Raw genomic sequence first — 20,656 nt, forward strand, 5'->3', positions numbered from 1 at the left:
TCTGCATGTGGGAAGAGTGAAGGGGTAAGAAAGAGAGGGCAAAAGGGGATGTCAATTATTTCTTAGAGAAGGCTCCCATAAACTGTCATATGACACTTTCCTTTATATCACATTGGTCAGGGCTTGGTCACAGGGCTGTACTTCATTACAAGAGAGGCTGGAAAATGTAGTCTGAATCCAGATAGCCATATGACCAGATAAAAACCAGAGGTTCTATTACTTTGGGGTAACAGAAGGGTAGAGTGGATGTTGGGAAACAAGTAGGTGTCTCTGCCACAGTCACCAGTGACAGACATCCATCCTCTTAGGGCAGTGGAGAGGAGACATGGCAAGCTGGCGTGTATTAATCAGCTATTGTCTTACTAATGCTGCAAAACAAATCGCTCCAAAGCTCGGTAGCTTAAAACAACAATCATTTATTCTCCCTTATGCTTCAACAAGTCAGCTAGAGTCAACTGATCCAGGAGGAGCTGGCTGGACTTGGCTCTTCACTATGGGCTGGGCTCAGCTCTGCTCCATGCGCCCCTCCCGGCCCACCCCCCACCCGCCCCCGAAGGGTCAGCACCTACCTGGGGCAAGTTCTCCCTGACATGAAAGCGGGTTTTGTTTTTCAATTTTCAATTTTGAAATAATTATGTACTCACAGGAAATTGTGCAAAGATAGTACAGAGAGGTCCCATGTGCCCTTCACCTAGTTTCTCCCAACAATTACATCTTACTTAATTATAGTACAATATCAAAACCAGAATCTGACATTGGTACTATGTGTGTGTATAGTTCTGTGTCATTTTATCACATGTGTAGATTATGTGACCACGACCACAGTCAAGATACAGAACGATTTCACCACAAAGGTCTCCCTCAATATCCCTTTATAGTCACGCTCATCCTCCACTTCCACCATCCCTAACTCCTGGCAACCACTAATCTGCTCTCCATCTCTATAATTTTGTCATTTTAAGAATGTTATATAAATGGAATCACACAGTATGTGACCTTTTGAGATTGTCTTTTCCACTCACCATAATACCCTTGAGATCCACACGAGCTGTTGTGTGTGTCAATAGTTCAATCCTGTTTATTGCCGAGTTGAGTAGTGTTCCTTCGTATGGATGCACAGTAGTTTGTTTAACCATTCACTTACTGAAGGACATTTTCGTTGTTTCCAATTTGGGGCTATTCATATAAAGTGCCTATGAACAATCGTGTAGAGAGTTTTGTGTGGACACAAGTTTTCATTTCTCTGGGATAAATGTCCAGGAGTGGCACTGCTGGGTCATATGGTTTAAGTATAGGTTTAATATTTAAGAAGCTGCCAAACTACCTCTGACTAGAAGACTGTGAGAGAGCTCTGCATCCTTGCCAGCATGTAATGTTGCCCCTATGTTTTATTTTAGCTGTTAATAGGTATGTAATGCTATCTCATCCAGGCCTTAATTTGCATTTCCCTAATGGCTAGCGATATTGGACATCTTTTCATGTACTTTTTGCCGCCTGTATATCCTCTGGTGAGATGTCTTTTGCCCATTTTCTAATCAGAATGTTTGCTTTTTTACTGTTTAGTTTTGAGAGCACTTTATGTGTTCTGTGTATGAATCCTTTGTGAAATATGTGATTTGCAAATAATTTCTCTCCATCTGTAGCTTCTTTTCATTTTCCTAATAGCATCTTTTTCAAAGCAAAAGCTTTGGATTTTGATCAAGTCCAATTTACCTTTTTTTTTTCTTTTATGGATCATGCTTTTGGTGTTATATCTAGGAACTTTTCACCAAGCCCTAGGTCCTGAAGATTTTCTCCTACGTTTTCTTCTAAAAATTTTGTAGTTTTACATTTAAATTCTATGATCCCTTTTGAGTTAACTCTTGTATAACATGTGAGATTTAGGTTGAAGTTTATTTTTTGCATAAGGATGTCCAATTGCTCCAGCATCATTTGTTGAAAAGAATATCGTTCATCCATTGATTTTTTATTTTTAATAACAGCGTTATTGGGATATAATCACATATACAATTCACCTATTTAAAGTATACAACTCAATGGTTTTTTAGTATATTCACAGAGTTGTACAACCATCACCACAATCAATTTTAGAACATTTTCATCATCCCCTAAAAAATCTCCACACCTATTAGGAGTCACTCCCTCCCCCATACCCCTTCCCACTCAGTCCTGGGCAATCATGAATCTCCTTTCTGTCTCTACAGATTTGCCTATTCTGGACATTTTATATAAATGGAATCATACAATGTGTGGTCTTTTCTGTCTGGCTTCTCTCACTTAGCATAATGTTTTCAAGTTCATTGTCTTGTAGCATGGATCAGTACTTCATTCTTTTTATTGCCTGATGATATTCCATTGTATATATCACATTCCAAATATCACATACTACACCACATTTTATTTATCTATTCATCAGTTGAGGGACATTGGGGTTGTTTCCACATTTTGGCTATTATGAATAATGTTGCTATGAACATTCATGTACAAGTTTTTGTGTGGAAATATGTTTTACATTCTCTCGGGTATATACCTAGATTTGGAATTACTGAGTCATAAACTCTTATGTTTAAAATTTTGAGGAACTGCCAGACTACCATTGTACATTCTCACCAGCAGTGTATGAGGGTTCCAATCTCTCCACATCTTTACCAAGATTTGCTGTAATTATTATTATTATTATTTTTTAAAGAGCAGGTGATATACAAGCTGGTTTTTTATTTTTATTTTTATTTATTTAAACACTATTTTATTTATTTATGGCTGTGTTGGGTCTTCGTTTCTGTGCGAGGGCTTTCTCTAGTTGTGGCAAGTGGGGGCCACTCTTCATCGCGGTGCGCGGGGCCTCTCATTATCGCGGCCTCTCCAGACGCGCAGGCTCAGTAATTGTGGCTCACGGGCCTAGTTGCTCCGCGGCATGTGGGATCCTCCCAGACCAGGGCTCGAACCCGTGTCCCCTGCATTGGCAGGCAGATTCTCAACCACTGCGCCACCAGGGAAGCCCTGTAATTATTTTTATAGCCATCCTATCACTGAATTCCTTTTGCATCTTTGTCAAAATCAGTTGGCCATACTCATATGAGTCTATTTCTAGATTCTCTATTCTGTTTCATTGATTCATGTTTCTATCCTTCCATCAATGCCACATAGTCTTGATTACGGTAGCTATATAAGTCTTAAAATCAGGTAGAATAATTCTTCCCACTTTATTCTTTTTCAAAATTGTGGTAGTTATCCTAGTTCCTTTATCTATCTGTATAAATTTTAGGATAATCTTGCCTAATCTGCAAAAAGTCTTCCTGAGATTTTGATAGTAATTGTGTTAAACGTGTATTTCAATCTGTGGAGAACTGGTATCTTTGCTATGTTGAATATTCCAATCCATGAGCATGGTATGTCTCTTCATTTATTTAAATCTTCTTTGATTTCTTTTGTCAGCATTCTGTAGTTTTCAGCATACAAGTCCTGTACATGTTTTGTTAGATTTACACCTATGTATTTCATTCTTTTTTGGTGATTGTAAATGATATTATATTTCAGTTCCCCCATGTTCATTGCTAGCATATAGAAATACAATGGATTTTTGTACCTTGATCTTGTAGCTTGTGACCTTGCTGAACTTACTTAATAGTTCTAGGCGTTTTTTTTGGTAGATACCTTGAGTTTTTCTATATAGACAATCATGCCATCTGCAAATGGGGACAGTTTTATTTTTTCCTTTCTGATCTGTATGCTATTTATTTCCCTTTCTTGCCTTATTGGGCTTCAGTCTTTAACAACAAATATGATATCAGCTGTAGGTTTTTTGTAGGTGTTATTTATTCATTTAGGAAGCTGCTTTATTTATATAGCATGTTTATTTGCATATATTTATATGTACATATATATTTATATTGGAAGTTTATTTACTTATATAGGAAGTTGCCCTCTATTGCTAATTTTTGAGATTAAAAAAAATAATATTGGGAGGATTTCTGTATATTTTTAAATTTTTTAATATATTTATTTATTTATTTTTGGCTGCGTCGGGTCTTTGTTGCTGTGCACAGGCTTTCTCTAGTTGCGGCGAGCAGGGGCTACTCTTCGTTGCAGTATGCGGGCTTCTCACTGTGGTGGCTTCTCTTGTTGCGGAGCACGGCTCTAGGTGCATGGGCTTCAGTAGTTGTGGCATGTGGGCTCAGTAGTTGTGGCTCGCGGGCTCTAGAGCACAGGCTCAGTAGTTGTGGCACACAACTAAGTTGTGGCTTAGTTGCTCCTCAGCATGTGGGATCTTCCTGGACCAGGGATCGAACCCATGTCCCCTGCACTGGCAGGTGGATTCCTAACCACTGTGCCACCAGGGAAGTCCCTTGAGAATTTTTACCATGAGTGGGTGTTGAATTTTGTTAAACGGGTTTTTTAAAAAATCAATTGATACGATCATATGACTACTTCTTTAGCCTGTGAATGTGGTGGGTTACACTGATTGATTTTTGAACCAATCAAATATTGAACCAGCTTTGCATCCCTGGAATAAACTTCATTTGGTAATGGTGTATAATTTTTAAAATATGTTGATGTGTTCTATTTGCTAATGTTTTGTTAAGGATTTTTGCATCACATACATGAGGGATATTGGTGTGTAGTTTTCTTTCTTTGTATTATCTTCGTTTGGTTTGGGTATCAAGGTAATACCAGCTTCCTAAAATAAATTGGGAAGTGCTCCCTCCTTTTCTATTTTCCAGAAGAGATTGTGTAGAATTGGTATTAATTTTTCTTTCAGGTGCAAGTGTATTTTAAGCCTCTGTTTGAAACTTGTCTGCTAATATCCCATTGGCCAAAACAAGTCACATGGCTGTGCCTGATGTCAAGGGTGGGGAAGAATGATCTACCTTCTGTATATTTCACCAGAACTAAGCTCTTCACTCCAGGCTGCAGGCACCCACAGGCCAGTGCAGGCTGGGCTTTTCTAGAACCCATGTCTGCCTGACTGGGCCCTCCCGGGAAGGACTTTTGAAGATGCTGTCTGTATAATATTGATATACTTGATTTAAGCACAGCATATTAATCAAACTCCCAACATACAAATAATACAAGGCCTTCCTTACTGAATAATCAGTGATTCAATTCCCAGACTCTGAGTTTAAAAGATAGGATTTAATCTACTCAATTTGGTTGATTTTCATTTTTCCAACAATTTCATTCACCAGCCTCAGGGTGACTACTATGTTTATGTCCATGGGGGGCTCAGAAAAGTTTAGAACCTGGCCCCCAAAGACCTCTCCAGCCTCATTACCCTCACACTCCATCTCCAGCCTTGTCCCTGCCCACACATACATACCAGGTAGACTCATTTGCACCCCTGGGTCTTTGCACATGCTGCCCTCTGCCTGGAACTCGGTTCCTGCCACCTCTTCACATGGCCATCTCCTCCTTAACCTTTAAGACTCAGCTCAGGGGGTGTGTCCTCCAGGAACCCTTTTCTGACTTCCCAAGTCTGGAGGAGGGCTCTTCTCTGGGCCGTCCCAGCTCTGCGCTCCGGTGACCCAATCCTGGACTTGCCTCTTCACTTGTCCCCTTCTCCCCTGGAGTGTGAGCCCCTGCAGGGCTAGAACTGAGTGGCTGTCTGGGTCCTCAGCAACCAGCCCAGGGCCCAGCCCAGAGCAGGCTCTCGGAAGCTGACAGTTGAAGGCCTGAATGGCTGCAGGCTTGGTGTTCACAGCCCACAGGCAGAGCCTCCGGAGTCCACCTAATGATATGTCGCGGGTGAGAAACCCCCTTCCTGAGGCCTGGAGGGGTGTGCTAAAGGCACCTCTCTCTGTCCTCGCCAGCCCTCAGCTTCTCCCTCAGGGCTGTGACTATCCCTTAGGGAGGAGAACTCAGAGAAGGCCCTGGAAGTGAAGGCATCCAGGGCACCTGCCCCAGGCAAGGCGTGGCCTTGAAGGTCAGGAAAGCCTTGCCTGGCATTCAGGGATCTGCTCAACTGAGCCTGAGCTTCCCTTTGAGACTCCCTTGCTGCTCTCCCAAATAGACTCCCCAGAGCCTCTCACTGTTCTGTTCAGCCTCAGCCCTCCTCCCTTTGCTTCTGCTGTTCCTGCCACCTGGAATGCCTTTCCCTGTTTCTCTTTGCTTTGCCTGTTCTTCCAGGCCCTTCCTCCCAGCCCACCGCAAGCCCAAGTCTGCAAGTCTGCACTGAGCCTCTGCCCTTTGGGAATTAGAGCCGGCCTCAAATTTTCCACGAAATATTTTGTGGGTGTGAGTTTGGACCTCCCTGAGGGTGAGCTGGGAGCTGGCCAAGTTGGACTTCACCCAGAGTAGTGGCCAGGAAGAGGGGGGCAGCTCCTGATCCCCGGAGGGAGATAAGCAGCTGGACCCCAGCACTCCGTTGGGGCTATTTTTAGCGGCTGGTTCCTGGCAGGCCTGGCGCGGTTTGGGCCTGGAGGGAGAACAATGGGCCACTGAGGCCAGGCGGAGGGCGAATGACAGGCCTCAGAGGCAGGGGAACAGAGGTTGCCTGCCCCCCATGCCGACCGGCAGGAAAAGCTTCTAGGGCAAGCTATTTGTCAGACTTCCTGCGGAGCCAGGTGCGGGGCCAGCTGGGTGATTCCAGAAGACTGTCCTCATGAGCACCACCACCACCTTTTCTTGAGGCCGTTCTGTGGGCCGGACACCATGCTAAGCACCAGGCGTGCCGTCTCCTCTTTCTCAGCCTTGTCGTACAGACGTGGAAACTGAGGCCCGGCTCAGAGAGGTCAGTAACTTGCTCACACACAGCAATGAAGAGAAGCAGTCGAGATTCAAACCCAGGTCCTCTCTGTCTCTCCTTCCAGAGGGCGGGACGTTGCAGAGCCTTCCACTCCCAGCCCTCCCGGTCTCAGACCCTCCCTGGGCCCCGTGGGCTTTCCTGCCTAATGGCTCTGACTCCATGAATGACCTCGCGCACGTCACTTGCCTTCCTCGGGCCTCAGTTTACTCATCTGTAAAATGGAGGGGAACCTTTCTCTCAGGGCTGTTGAGGGTTGAAACAGAGGCCAGGTGGGCACGCCACAGGTGGGCACCAAGGAGGGAGGAGACGTGCATTTTCGGCGCTCTCCTCTTGCCAGCATTTGCTGACTGAAAGAACCCATGAACCATAGTTCTGTTTATCTCGGGAGGTGTTTGCCCAGGAAATGCCCTCCAAACCTCTCAGGGTCTGGTGGGTACGAGGCCCCGCGAGAGGGACAGGTCAGCTCTGTCCAGTGCTTTTGGGGAATTCACAGTCTGAAAGGGGAGACAGGCCCACGAACAGGCGATGAGAGCACAATGAGAGAGAGGCATCAAAACATCTGTGTCAGCTTCCTTGGGCTGCCCTAAGAGACTGGGGGAGTTTAACCAACAAAAATTTGTTTTCTCACAGTTCTGGAAGCCAGAAGTCCAAGGTCAAGGTGTCAGCAGGGTTGTTTCTCCTGGGCTTGCAGACAGCAGCAGCCTTCTCCCCTTGTCTTCGCATGGTCTTCCCTCTGTGTGCCTCTGGGTCTAAATTTCCTCTTCTGATAAGGACACCTGTACTACTGGATTCGGACCCGCCCTAATGACCTCATTTTAACTTCATCACCTCTTCAAAGGCCCTGTCGGCAAACAGTCACATTCTGAGGTCCTGGGGGTTAGGACTTCAATATAGGAATTTGGGGAGGCACAATTCAGCCCAGAGCAATGGCCATGTGAAATAACTGACGGCAGACGCCTTTGCACATTGGAAGAGAGTGAATTTGTCTCAGGTGGGGCCCCCCCCGGGGTCTCCAAGGAGCCAACCAGACAAAGTACTTCATCATAACAGGAAAAGGGGGAGGGGCTCTGAGTGGGGAGAGGGAGGAATTGCCAGAACCCTCCCAGAGGTCAGGTTCCCCCCCAACCCCCTCCAGCTGGTGAGACATTCTCTGGGGTGAGGGGTGGTTGACAAATTCCTGAGAATTATGCTGCCTGACTCTGAATGTCGACTTGTTTTGTTCTCAGCACTGGAATTGCTCTCTGCTATCTCCAAAACGTCAGTAAACTGTTTTCCAAATTGACTCTGCACTGCAAGGCCTTTGGGATAAGGTGGGAGTAAGGTGCCTGCAGCTGGGACAGAGGGCAGCCGTAGCGCTGAGAGCAAGGAGGACCGATGAGTGGACATAAGACCTACCGAAATCCATGGGGACTCGGGGGAGGACATGCCAGGCTGCTGGGTGGGGACCGAAGTTACCTAGATAGGACGGCAGTGACAGGAGGATTGGGGGCCACCAGGCAGCTCTACCTGGGAAGAAGGCACCTACACTGGCCTGGAGGGGTGGGCATCAAGGAAGGCTTCCTGGAGGAGGTGAAGACTAAGGGGGGGTCTTTAAGTGTGAGTCAGAAATTGCCAAAGGAGAGCAATGGCATCTCAAGCACAGAATCCTGCGGGGACATAAGCCTGGTGTCTGCCGACTCTGGATCACGTCTTGCTGAGCAGTCCCCTGTGGGCCAGGCCCGGACTAAGCTCTTCCCACAGGTAACAAAACCAGGTGGCCATGTGGGACTGGCTGTAGCTGGTGTGAGGGGTGCAAGGTGAAGAGGTGCAGGAGAGAGAATAGCAGATGCTGGCCAGACCGAGAGGACCTGGAATGCTGGGTGGCATAAAGGACTTTATGCCAATGGCGGGGAGGGGAGAGGCTTTGAGCAGAGGAGGGTCAAGTGAGATGTCTGATGGCGGTGGCCGGTGTAAGGGTAGACACAGAGTGGAGAACAGGACCATGGAACTCAGAGTGAGGCAGCCAAGAGGTCATGGAGGGCCACTCCAGGCCCGGTGGTTGGTGTGGCCGTCCAGTGGCATCTTGATAAATGACCTGCCTGATCCAGGGAGGACTCCATTGTGGCTTTCCAAGAACTGCTGTTTCTCTTTCTTCTGCAGCTTCTCCTGGGGACAGGAGGGGAGAGACCTTTGGACTGGTCAAGACCCGCTATAAGTCGTTCTGACGAGGGCAGCCGGGGATGGGGACAGGACACATGTCAGTCAAGCGCCTCCCTGTGCCAGGCCTCTGTCAAGCGCCTCACACACCCGCATGCGGCCCCAAACCACCCCAGGAGGCAGCCGTTGTTATCCCCATTTTACAGAGGAGGAAACTGAGGCTCAGGGAGGGAGGAGGACTTGCCCAAGGCCTCTAGGCTGGGAAGGCCTTGAATCTGGGACTTTCTGCCAGAAAAGCCCATCTCCCAAGAAGCTCCCTTCGGCCCCAGCTGGGCTGCCTCAGTTTCTAAGAAGTAAGGGGTGAGCCTCTAGCAGTTCTTGCTGCCTGGGGATAGAGGGACTACATGGGTATGAGGGTACCTGGCCTGGCTGAGCTGCCAGGGAAGGATGGAGAGGTGGTCGGGGAAAGGCCCATCCACTGTCCACCCACTCCTGGTGCCAATTCTGGGCCTACACCTCTGCAGACATGAAAGAAGAGGCTGTGGCTCTCATGGAGCTAAAAGCCCACAAGTGTGCAAGCCGCTCCTGACTGCCCTGCCTGATCCCCAAAGTCAAGAGCCTGCCTTCCTGTCTCCAGGGACTTCCTCTCTCCTCGTGGCTGCCAGGGGCCTGCCTTCACTTCTGTCTCCCCCTGAGCCTGTTTCCTCCTCTGATAAAACGGGGTAATCATGCTCCTTTGATGGGTGGGTATGAGAGGGAAACGAGGCCATGTTTGTAGAGAGCCCAGGTCCCTGAGTGCCCGCTCTGGGCACAGTTGCCGGGACCGCTGTGGGCTCTGCTTGTTGGCTCTGGCACTGAAGGCCAGCCCACTGTGGGGAGGAGGTAGGAGGCTGGGCTCCGGCTCCTACTCTCTGGGTGACACTGGGCTGCAGGCTTCTCTGAACTTGAGCTGTATTGCCTCCATCTCTTTGGACTGGGGGTTTTAGGACTGGGTGTCACCAGGGGCAAAGTTTAGTTCGGATGTTAGGGGCAGGGTCTGGTGGGGAGTAAGTTCGTAACATGGCCCTTTTCCTTTCAGCTGCTTTCTCTGTGTGTTGTGCTTTCCCTAACAAATTGCCCTGGAAAGATCTCGAAAAGGTGTCACTTTGAAAAGTGTGCCAGGGGAACCCCTCCCCAGCATGGTCCCCCTTCCAGATGTGCTTCTGGCCTGATCACAGCATCAAATACACACAATACACACAAAATGTATCAAGCACACACACCACACACACACCTCCCCCCCACATAGAGCACACTTCAAACACATCACACACACACCACACAAACCATACCACAAATATACACACTACACATGAACATACAAACACAGCACATACACAGTACACATACACACACTCCACCACACATGTCACACACAGAGACCATATTGACACACATCAAACACACACATACATCAGGAGAACTCCGGTGCATTTAGCATCTTTTGATTGAGAAAATGCATTTCAACAAAAGCTCTATGAGTTCAGTGATGCTTTGAAATGATTTGTATTTTGTTCATCCTGACAGTATCTTCAGACAATTGAAAACCAGCCATTGAAAGATGCATCAAACACATTCTTCATTCTGGTCCCAGTTCCTGTGGCTCCAGGCAGCCCAGTGGGAACGCTGCACACCCCAGGCTCTGGGGTGTAAGCGTGGGGACCCCTGGTTCAGCCACCATTCAGTCACCCTCTTCCAGTGGGATTTTGGGTCCCTCTTGCTCCACTACTGTCCTTCGTCTGAGGCATGGCTTCCCTCTCTCCACATCACGGGCTCAAGGTTGTGCGCATGTGTGTGTGAGTGCTGCCATGTCTATGAGCTCATAAACCACTGTCCTGCAGGATCCTCCTGCAGAGAAACTTCCCCGCCAGCTCCACCCAGAAGGCAGAGCAGATGGAAAATTGGAGCAAGCCCCCATCTTGGGTCAGGGAAGAAAATATTCTTTTTTCCCCTTCTCTCTAAAAATATGCCCAGGCCTTTTTTGAGCCTTGATGCAATAAAAACCAGCTGTGGCTCAGAACAGCCCCTGCAGCCTTTGCCTAGGGAGAAGGAAAACAAAAACAGCCACTGGAGGCGGGGTCAATGGCTGTGTCCAGGCGCCAGGCCCAGAAGCCAGCCACCTCCCACCTGGAATTGGGTCTCAAATGGGCACAGAAGTGTCCCTGTCTGTTCGTCCTGGTGTGGGCTCAGGGAACCGGGGATCACTTAGCCCTTCCTCTTTTAATGCTTGGTGCTGAGGTTGGGAAGATGACAAGAGGTGGGTGTGACTTGGAGTCTGCTCCCAGCTACCTCCGCATCTCCTGGAGGAGACAGATGCGCACTCGCGGTACCCAGAGTCAATCTAAGGGAGTCTTCTGGTAGCCTAGAGGAGAAGTGGCTGTGTCCGATTTGGGGAGAAGGAAAGTTTCCTAGAGCACGTGACATTTGGATGGCCTTAAAGGAAGGAGGCAAGCAAAGGTGTTCTAGGAGGAGGGACCAGAATCAGCAAAGGCCTGGAGATGGGGCAGTGGTTACTGTGTGGTGACCAGAATGTAAGGCAAAGGTGGGGGAACACAGGGAGATCAGCCTGGGGAGGTAGATTGGGACCTAATGCTAGGTGTTCTGTGGGGTGATAGGGAGCCATGGAAGGTGCTTGAGCAGAGGAGGGACTCATCTAGAGGGGGGGCTGCTTGGAGGATATTTGGAGGGGAAGTCTGGTTGCGTAATTGGAGTTGAGGTTTTGTTGGGGAGTCCCTTAAAGAGGGAGCTGAATCTTCTAACTGGACTTCCTGGTACCCTGCCCATCCCAGGGCACAGATCCCTCTGGAGGAGAGTGTGGAGAGGTGCTAGGGATTTGGGGCCAGGAGATCTGGCTTCTAGTTCTGACTCTGATGTAGATTCATGTGTCCTTGAATAGATCCTTGTCCTTCCTAGGCCTCTACTTTCCCACCTGCACAAGGGGACTGTGAAGTCTTTACCTTTCCCTGGAATATCAGTGCTGGGCAGGCTTATGATGTCCTGAGGGACAGATAGGGAAGAGGTTGCCCACAGTCCCCCAGCATGGCAGCTGGAGGGGGACTCAGGCACCCAGGCTCCTGGGTTCCAGGCTCCGGAGGAGGGCTTCCTGGTGTGGATTTGTGGCTTTGGGGGTCCACTGGGTCTGGCTCCTGTCCCCAGAAAGCTGCCACCCCCAGCAGCCCTGCCGCAGGTAAAAGGCCTGGGCTAGGGTCGGGGCTCAGGGGCCTGCCCTCCCCTCCTGGGGAAGGATCTTCAAACGGTGCCAAACAGGGCCCCTCGTGTCATTCTGTCTCATTTCCTTCATCAGCAAGCCCGTGAGGATGGGTCTGTCACCCTTTTGCAGAAGGCAAAACCGAGGCTCCAGAGGTGGACCGACTTTCCTCCAGACTCACAGCAGATACAGAGCAGAGCTAGGATCTGAGCCCTTGTCTGTCTGCCGTGGGCTGCTCTGCCACGGGACCCTCTCCTTCCTCCCGCCCCCTGTTCCCCCAGCCAGACTCAAGCTCTTGCTCACCATCGGATCTCAGGGCCCCAGCTAGGCACACAGTGGGTGCTCAGGAAATGCTTGTGGGCTGGATGGTTGGATGGCTAGATGGATGGATGGCATGGGGAGAAAATACAGGCTGGGCCAGCACCTCTTCATCCAAAGCGCTTTCCTGGGCAGGAGAGATGCCCCTCTTTAGGCAGCCCCCACGCGATGGCCCTTCGACATCCCCCAGTTCCCATGCAGCGACCAAGGGAGGCCTGCTCTCCCTCGCCCTCCATGCCCAGCCCAGCGAGGTGAGTGGACACCAGGGCAGACACTTGGTGGTGGTCAGTAGTTACCTCAAGGCTGCTGGGTCTGTTAAGAGTGGTTGAGGACCCCTGAAAAATTAGAAGATCAGCTAAAAGTCTGTTGGTTGCAGGCCATGCTGTTTCCTGGACCAGCTCTCCCATTGGCCCTGGGTGCCCCCTGACCGCAATGTTTTCCGGAGCTTCTGAGCTGTGCCAGCTGCCTGACAGCAGCAGCCCCTGGAGGCGGGTGCCTCCTGGCACCGTGGGAGGTCTGCCATCCTCCTGGCCTGGGCTCCTCACAGTCTTGTCCCCGAAGCCCCCCAGCCAGCACAGAATCCCCACCTTCCTCTGTCTTAGCCGGGACCCCTCCCACCTGCCAAGACTTGGGTTTGTCTTGATACCCACCCCTCTCACCTCCTCTGCAGCTTCTCGGAGACCCACGGCAACCTGGAGTCCCGGAGAAATAATAATGATAAAGCCAACGATATTTTCAGTACATTTCACAGAGCACTAAGTACCAGGAGCTGCGCTAAATGCTTTGCACTCGCTATTCCTTTTCATCCTCACAATAAGCCTAAGAGCTAGCTAATTGTGCAGACTCCTTGCAAGAAACACATAGCCCAATCCAAGGATTTATTCGGTGGGTCTCAAACTTGTGTGCACATTGGAATCATCAGGGAGGCATCAAAACTCTGGTGCTCGAGTCCTACCTGAAGGGGGTGTGATTTAATTGGTCTGGGGTGTTGGCCTGGGCTTTGGAATTTTTAAAAGATCCCAGAAGAGTCTAATGTACAGACCAGTATGGGAACCAACAGTTTTCGTGAGGAGGGTTTAGTGAAGGGACTCTTTTTTTCAAAGAGCTTTATTGAGGTATAGTAAACACACACTAAACCCCACATATTTAAAATATATACTTTGATAAGTTTGTTTCTTTTTTTTACCATCAACCATTTCTAAGCGAACAGTTCAGTAACGCTAAGTATATTCACATCGTTGTGCAATGAATCTCCAGAACTTTTTCATCTTGCAAAAATGAAATTCTGTGCCCATTGAGCAACTTCTCTCCATTTCCCACCCCCTCTTCCCCTGGCAGCCATCACTCTACTTTCTGTCTCTGTGACTTTACCTGCTCTAGGTACCCCATGTAAGTGGCATCATACAGGATTTGTCTTCTTGTGACTGGCTTATTTCACTTACCATGATGTCTTCAAGGTCCATCCATGCGCGTCCGAATTTCCTTCCTTTTAAGACTGAATGATACTCCATTGTATGCATACACCACATTTTGCTTATTTGTTCATCCATGAATGGACGCTTGGGATGCTTCCACGTTTTGGCTACCGTGAATAATGCTGCTATGAACATGGTTGTACAAATATTTCTTTGAGAAATTGCTTTCAATTCTTTGGGATATATACCCAGAGGTGGGATTGCTGGATCATATGGTAATTCTATTTTGAATTTTTTGAGGAACTACCATACTGTTTTCCATAGTGGCTGTACCGTTTTACATTCCCATTTAATAGTGCACAAAGTTTCCAATTTCTCCACATCCTCACCAGCACTTGTTATTTTCTGTTTCTGTTTTTGTTTTTTGACAGTGGCCATCCTAAAGGATGTGAGGCGCTATCTCATTGTGGTTTTGATTTGCTTTTCTCTAACGATTAGTGATGTGGAGCGTCTTCTCATGTGCTTGTTGGGCATTTGTATATCATCTTGGGAGAATAATGTAAGGATTTTTTTTACTGAAGTGTGGCCAAGAGGTTAAAAGACCCAGTAGGGGATGGTGACAACTCAGAGACCAGCCACAGCAGGAAGCCGGAAGCACCGTTAGGCCTGAAGGGGCAAGAGGCGGGCATCGTGTTACCATAACCCACCAGAGCAGGAGGTGTGGACAGGAGTGGTGATCCTGGGAGGGGGACACAGCCACAGCCAGGACTGTGGCCCAGCAGAGGGAGCGTGGACATCCCCTGATTTCTCTCTCCTCCTTCCCCCTCTTGGATCTCTAGCCTGGTGGGGTCAGCCTCCTGGGGAACAGTGCGGGGAGAGGGGAGAATGAATCTAGGGGGCAAAGGGCAGGGCAAACCGAGTTACTGCCCCACCGACCCCAAAGAGGTATATATTGCTAACTCCATTTTATAGTTGAGGAAACTGAGTCAAGTGTGGCACAGCTTGGAGGTTGTCACACCAATATGTGAGCCCTGGTCTAGGTGATGCCAGCCTGAGTATTCTAACCATTAGACTGCACTGCCTCCCAGCAGGGCTCAGTGCACTAGGGGAAGGGTGCTCCTTCAGCCAAGGTACCAGACCCTCCCTTGAGCTTGACCAAGGCTGATCTGGCTCTTTCTCCCTCCTTCCTCTTCCACTGAGAAAGCAACAGGGTTGAATGTTGATTCTGTTCTTGATGGAGGTGGGAGCAGGAAGGGAACTGTCATCGGCTAAAGACACCCAGCTCTGCCGAGCTCTGCCCCACGTGGGGTCGTAACCTGGGCTTGTTCTGGAGCCACCAAATCCTAGAGCTGAAAGAGACCCTCCAGGCTCTCTGGATGAAACTTCTCCTTGTCCAGAAGAAGAAGCTGAGGCCCTGTCCTCATGGCTGGGCCTAGAGCCCAGGCTTCCTGACTGGGGTCCCTGGGCTCCTCCAGGGTAGCCGAGCCCACTCTGCTCATCAGAGCTGCCCTTAACGGCTCCCTCACCTCCCGGGGACCCACAGGTGGAAAGATGCTGGATCGTGGGTCATTCTCATCCATGCATAAAGCAGGCTCCCCTGGACTGCTATTTCCAGCACTCTGCTGGTTCAGGATGTTCTACCAAACTCCAGACCAAGAAAGAAATTGGGTTGGTGGGTGAGACAGGTGCCCGGTCCTGCAGGAAGAGAATCTGTTTTCAAACACTTTGGTGGCTGCCGTGGCCTCTGTGTGGCCCAGTTGGGCAGGGTGGCCACTTTCCTCTTCTTCCAGCCCCCAGCCCTGGGCTCCTGTGGATATGGGGAACTCCCTTGTGCACCTGCAGCCCAGAGGCCCCCTGAGACTTGAGCTGGAAGAGTCACAGGGTCTTGGACTCTCCCAACAGGAAGGGCTCCTGGCAACACCCAGGTCTGGTCTCTCACTGTAGAGATGGGAGGACTGAAGTCCAGAGAAGTTGAGGAACTTGTCCGGGGGTGTCCTGAGATGCATGAAGTTGCCGGATGCCAGCGCTGCTGGTGGTTGGCAAGCTCTGAGTCCTTTCTTCCCCCCCCCAACCCCCACCCCCCTTCCCTGGAGCTCTGCTCGGCAACTACTTGCATTTTTGCAAAGTGATGTCATCTGCAGATAATGGTTTTTCCGTTTCTGGTGGAGCAGGAGTTCCAGATATTGCGCTTTGGGGGAGGGGCTCAGGAGAGCTGATTGTCTACCCCTCAGGCATGGGGGCGCTGGGTAGACCCCCTCAATCCTCCCATAGCCACGTCTAAGTTGCCGAAGGCAGACCTGTGGTCTCAGGCCTCCTGGTCTCCCAAGTCCTGAATGACCAAAACTGTGAGAGCTCCAGAGAGGGACCTCTTTACCTCTTCCTTGTACAGATGGGAGTCTGAGGAACAGAGAGGGCAGGGCCTTGCCCAAGCTCACACAGCATTTTGAGGCAAACCTGGACTCACACCCAGACTTCTAACATCCTGAGCTACTTGCCCATAGTTCAAGGTCTCCCAACCTCAGCACTATTGACATTTTGGGCAAGGGGTGAGGGGTGGTTGTCCTATGTGTTGTAGGATGTTTAGCAGCGTCTCTGGCCTCTACCCACTAGATGCCAGTTACCCACCTCCCCCAAGCTGTGACAACCAAAAACGTGTCCAGCTATTGCCAAATGTCCCTTCCCACCCCCAGGAGAGAGCAAAATTGTCCTCTTTTGAAAACCACTGTCATAACTGTGGTACCTGGCAGCAAGCTCTTATTCCACCACCCTCCATTTTTAGATTTTTTTTTGGGGGGGGTGGAGGTGGTATAATAGGAGACGCTGGGGAAAATTCCTTTTGTTCCCAGGAAGAAAGTAACCCTCCACCTCCAGAGCCCTGTAGCCACCACTGTGGGCAGGAGAGGGTTCTTGAATCCGAAGCCCAAAAGGCGCTTTGTCTGAGGACCCGACTCCATGCGAGACACCTTCAGGATGTTAAGGCAGCACTGGAGGAGGCTGCGAGGGGCTGGCCGGGGTCCAGGACCTCCTCCTGGCTGGGAACACTGCTTCCTCTGATCACTTTTCTTGGAGCAAAACTGCCGATTTATTTTCTTGGGGAAATAAAAATAAATGCTGGCTTTTGTAATCCCATCCCCAATCCCATCTGGAAAAATCAGTCTCATGGAGCTTGGCTGCCCGAACCCTGAGGGCTGTGTCTGGCAGAACCTGGAGTCACGATGGGCGCTTGAACATCGGAACAGGCACAGCTGACATTTCCTTTCCTGTTACAAGTTTCCTTGGAATGTTAGCAGCCCTGGGAGGCAGTCCGTGGGCAGGCGGAATTTGGTGGAAAGGAGCCCTGGACAGGCCAGAGGCCAGCTCAGCTTCTGACTTGCTGTGTGACTTCAAGTCTTAGTTCTTTTCCTCTCTGGGCCTTGACTTCCCCATCTGTGAAGTGGGATGAGGAGTGTTTCTCAACGTGTGGTCCACGGACCACATGCATCAGAATCACTTAGGGAATGTGTTTAAGATTCCTCCCCCAGATGTCCTAAAGTTTTATGAGCTTCCAATTGATTTCAATGTGCTTACTTTTTGGGACCCACTGCCCCAAACACCCAAGGGATTTTCCCTCCAAGTCTTAAATTTGAACACACTACAGTTTTGCATGGTCTCCTTTTCCCCCTTATAACCAGGTACGAGGGTCTCGCCTGAGGCGAGAGGGTAAAATTATGTAGTGGTTCGGCACTGGACATCGCTCCTGAAAATTATCTGCTTTCAAGCTCTTGGCAAGGTCCCTGAGGTCCTCCATCCAACTAAAGTCACTGTTAAAGCACTTTATTTCTACAATGATGAAACTCTAGCTGCTAGTTATAGAGTTTGGTTTCAAAATTGTTCCATTTATTATTTTCATTGGATTGGCTGGTAAACCCTTGTAGAGTCATACATCAATTATAACTGTATTATTCCATAAGAATGCATTTTCCAGATGAGGTTTATTCCTTCTGTGAAAAACTAAAAAAAAAAAATTTCCTTTCTTTTTATATTAAATGGAAGTCTTTCACAATGTGTTACCTATTTATACCATCTTAAATGGAGGTCAGGGAACATAAATTTTTTTTTTTTTGCTTTTAAAATTTCATTTATTTAGTATCAAGGAACATATGTCCACATTAACAATTTCTGACCATGTAATGAAAGTACTAATATTAGCTAGTGTTGACCATTGTTCCAAGAGCTTTACATTTACCACAGTAATCCTCCGAAGAAGGTAGTTTTGGTATTGTTCTCATTTTGCAGATGAGGAAACAGAGGCTCAGATTAAAAAACATGGGCAAGGTCAAACAACTAGGATGGGGGGAGGTCAGGATTTGAACCTGGGTAATCCAGCTCCAGTGTGTTAACCATTGAGGGAACATAATTTTACTCTTTCTTGATGCCCAAGGGCTGTCACTGTGAGCTTCAACTATTGTATGCATGATGCTTGTAGGGACTCCTAAATTGTGCAGTTGCTTGGCGGGGCCACAAAAAGTCGCCCAAGATGCTAAATCTCTGTGTTTGCTTTTAAAAGTTTTGTTTTGCTTTTATGTATATGTTTTAAAACATTTCTTCTTCACAGCATGGTCATGATGATGCCCTCTAGTGGAAAACCAATAACCCATGTGTGTTAAAATTGTTTGTATTGGTAGAGTTGATAAACAACAAATGAGAAGATTCTCAGATGAGTTAAGGGCATGAGCTTTTTACTTTTATTTTGTCAGCTGGGAGATGGGGGTAGTTTTTTCTTTGTAATTTAAAGCCCAGTTCCAGATGCCTCTGATAGTTTTCTGGATAAATGAGGAGATCGTGTAGATAAATTTTTCCATGTAACGAGTTTACATTCCAGGTGTATTTGTTTTGCTTCTGAATTAGAGATGCTTTGATTTCCTCCTTATCCACACCCTGTTCTTGGAGCAGCTGCTCCACCCCTAGCCTATGACACATGACCCAGCTCACTGGCCCACTTGATCTCGCTTGGGCCACTCAGATTCTCTGACCAGGAGATTTGCAACTAGGATTCAAAACTGGAAAAAGTCACCTGTGGGGAGCTGAGCTTGTAGGCTATGGGACTCAGAGACTGAGCCCATCATGGGGAGCTGCTCACGTGGGTCATGGGCAAGTCCAGAGTGAGCCCAGAAGCTAGGCTGTGGAAATCCCTTGAGCAGAGATGCAGGGTGTGAGGTATCTGTGTGTGTGTGTGTGTGTGTGTGTGGTAGTGGTGGTGAAACACAAGGGTCCCAAGGCCCTGAAAGGGGGACTTGCTCTGGTCACGTCACAGAAAACCAGGGCCCTGACAGAACCCTGGCCTCTCTCTGCATCTGGGAGACTGAGACCTTGGGAGAGGCAGAGACTGACCCAAGGTCACTTAGAGGGGATGTGGCTAAGGTGGACTTGAACTCTGCCATGCTTGTTCTGCTTTCGTATCTGGGCAACTGATTCAGAGGATGGACAGGCCATGTCTCCCCTGTCTCTTCTGCCACATTCTCTTCTGCTGGGAATCTGAGGACGAGGCAGATGTCGGCATGGCATGATTTGCTCCAAATGTCTCCCCAACAGCTGGTTACAGTATCTACAATCCCACCATCTTCCATTTCCAGAAGTAGCCCTGGGCAAGTGCACACCATGCATCTTGTTCACAGGAAAGATTAATTAATGATTTGAAAAGCCCAGGATAAGGAAACTCACACTTACTGAAACCTCAGGCAACTTATACCCAGCCCATAGCCTTAGGAAGGTAGCCCAATCGCTCCCATTTCACAGGGGAGGAAGCTGAGGCTCAGAGACGTGAGGTGACTTGCCCAGGGCCACACAGCAAGTCAGGAGCAGGGCTCAAATCTGCTTCCAGAGCCCAGGCTCCCTGCTCGAAAGAGCACAGGTACTGAGTTCTGGAGCCAAGGATAGGCTGAGGTGTCGGGCAGGTTATGAGGTGAACTTGTCTCACAGAATCATTCAGTAGGAATTGTCTGGGCCTCGGAATTAGAGCCATCTGACTCCATAACCTTGGACTCCTTTCTCGGCCTCAATTCCCTCACCTCCAAAGGAGGGTAGGACTGGATGTTCCCTGTGATCCCAGAGAACTCTGTGGGCTAAGAGTGGGGCTAGGCTCTGGAGCCTGAATCGGAGAGACCTAGAGGCAGTAGCTGACAGACTGCCCATGGTCCAGATTCCAAGGGACTGGACAGCAAGAGCATGGGTGCTGGAGCCCAACAGCCTGGCTTCAAATCCCCCTGCTCCACCCACTACTACCATGTGGGCTCAAGGAGGTTAAATGAATGGCTCTAGCCTCAGTTTCCTCATCTATAAAATGGGGATAATAATAGTATCTACCCCATAGTAAGGATTAAATAGGTCAATACACGTACAGTCAGAGCAGCACTTGGCACTAGTAAGTTTTCCAGGTGTGTTAGTTCCTGCTTCCACGCCCCACACCCACACTCTTGGGGGTGAGAAGGTTTAAACTTCCAGTCCTGCTGAACATCGACCTCCTTCCAGATGCGGTGGCAGCCCTGGGATGCAGCAGCTGGTCCCCGTGGGCCTGTTTCCTGGTCAGAGTGAGTCCATGGTCACTCAGATGTGACACATGGCCTGGCCGCCCCCCTGGGACCGCAGGCAGCCAGTCCTGGGCTAAAAATAGTGTTTTCATGAGTGGAGCCAGGCAGGGCCGTTCTGGGACCCACAATTAGCACTTGTGTTAAAAACCCAGTCTCAGACTCTCCGGCCCTGCCCCTCAGCCCTGCCCCTTCTGTGCTGCTGCTTGGGGGAGACTACTCAGGGTTAGGGGGA

The 20,656-nt window shown here is 49.1% G+C and overlaps 1 long non-coding RNA gene across 1 annotated transcript in view; it reads left to right on the forward strand.

Moving 5' to 3' along the window:
* The first annotated feature begins 580 nt into the window (after positions 1–580).
* LOC309634298 overlaps positions 581–20,656 on the forward strand; it is a 69,737-nt gene continuing 49,661 nt past the window's right edge. Inside the window, exon 1 of the long non-coding RNA XR_014247948.1 lies at positions 581–6,727. This is a non-coding gene — a long non-coding RNA (uncharacterized lncRNA). The remainder of the gene's footprint in view (positions 6,728–20,656) is intronic.

This window comes from Balaenoptera borealis, assembly GCF_965194805.1.
Source record: "Balaenoptera borealis genome assembly, chromosome: 8".
NCBI classification, from domain to species: Eukaryota; Metazoa; Chordata; class Mammalia; order Artiodactyla; family Balaenopteridae; genus Balaenoptera; species Balaenoptera borealis.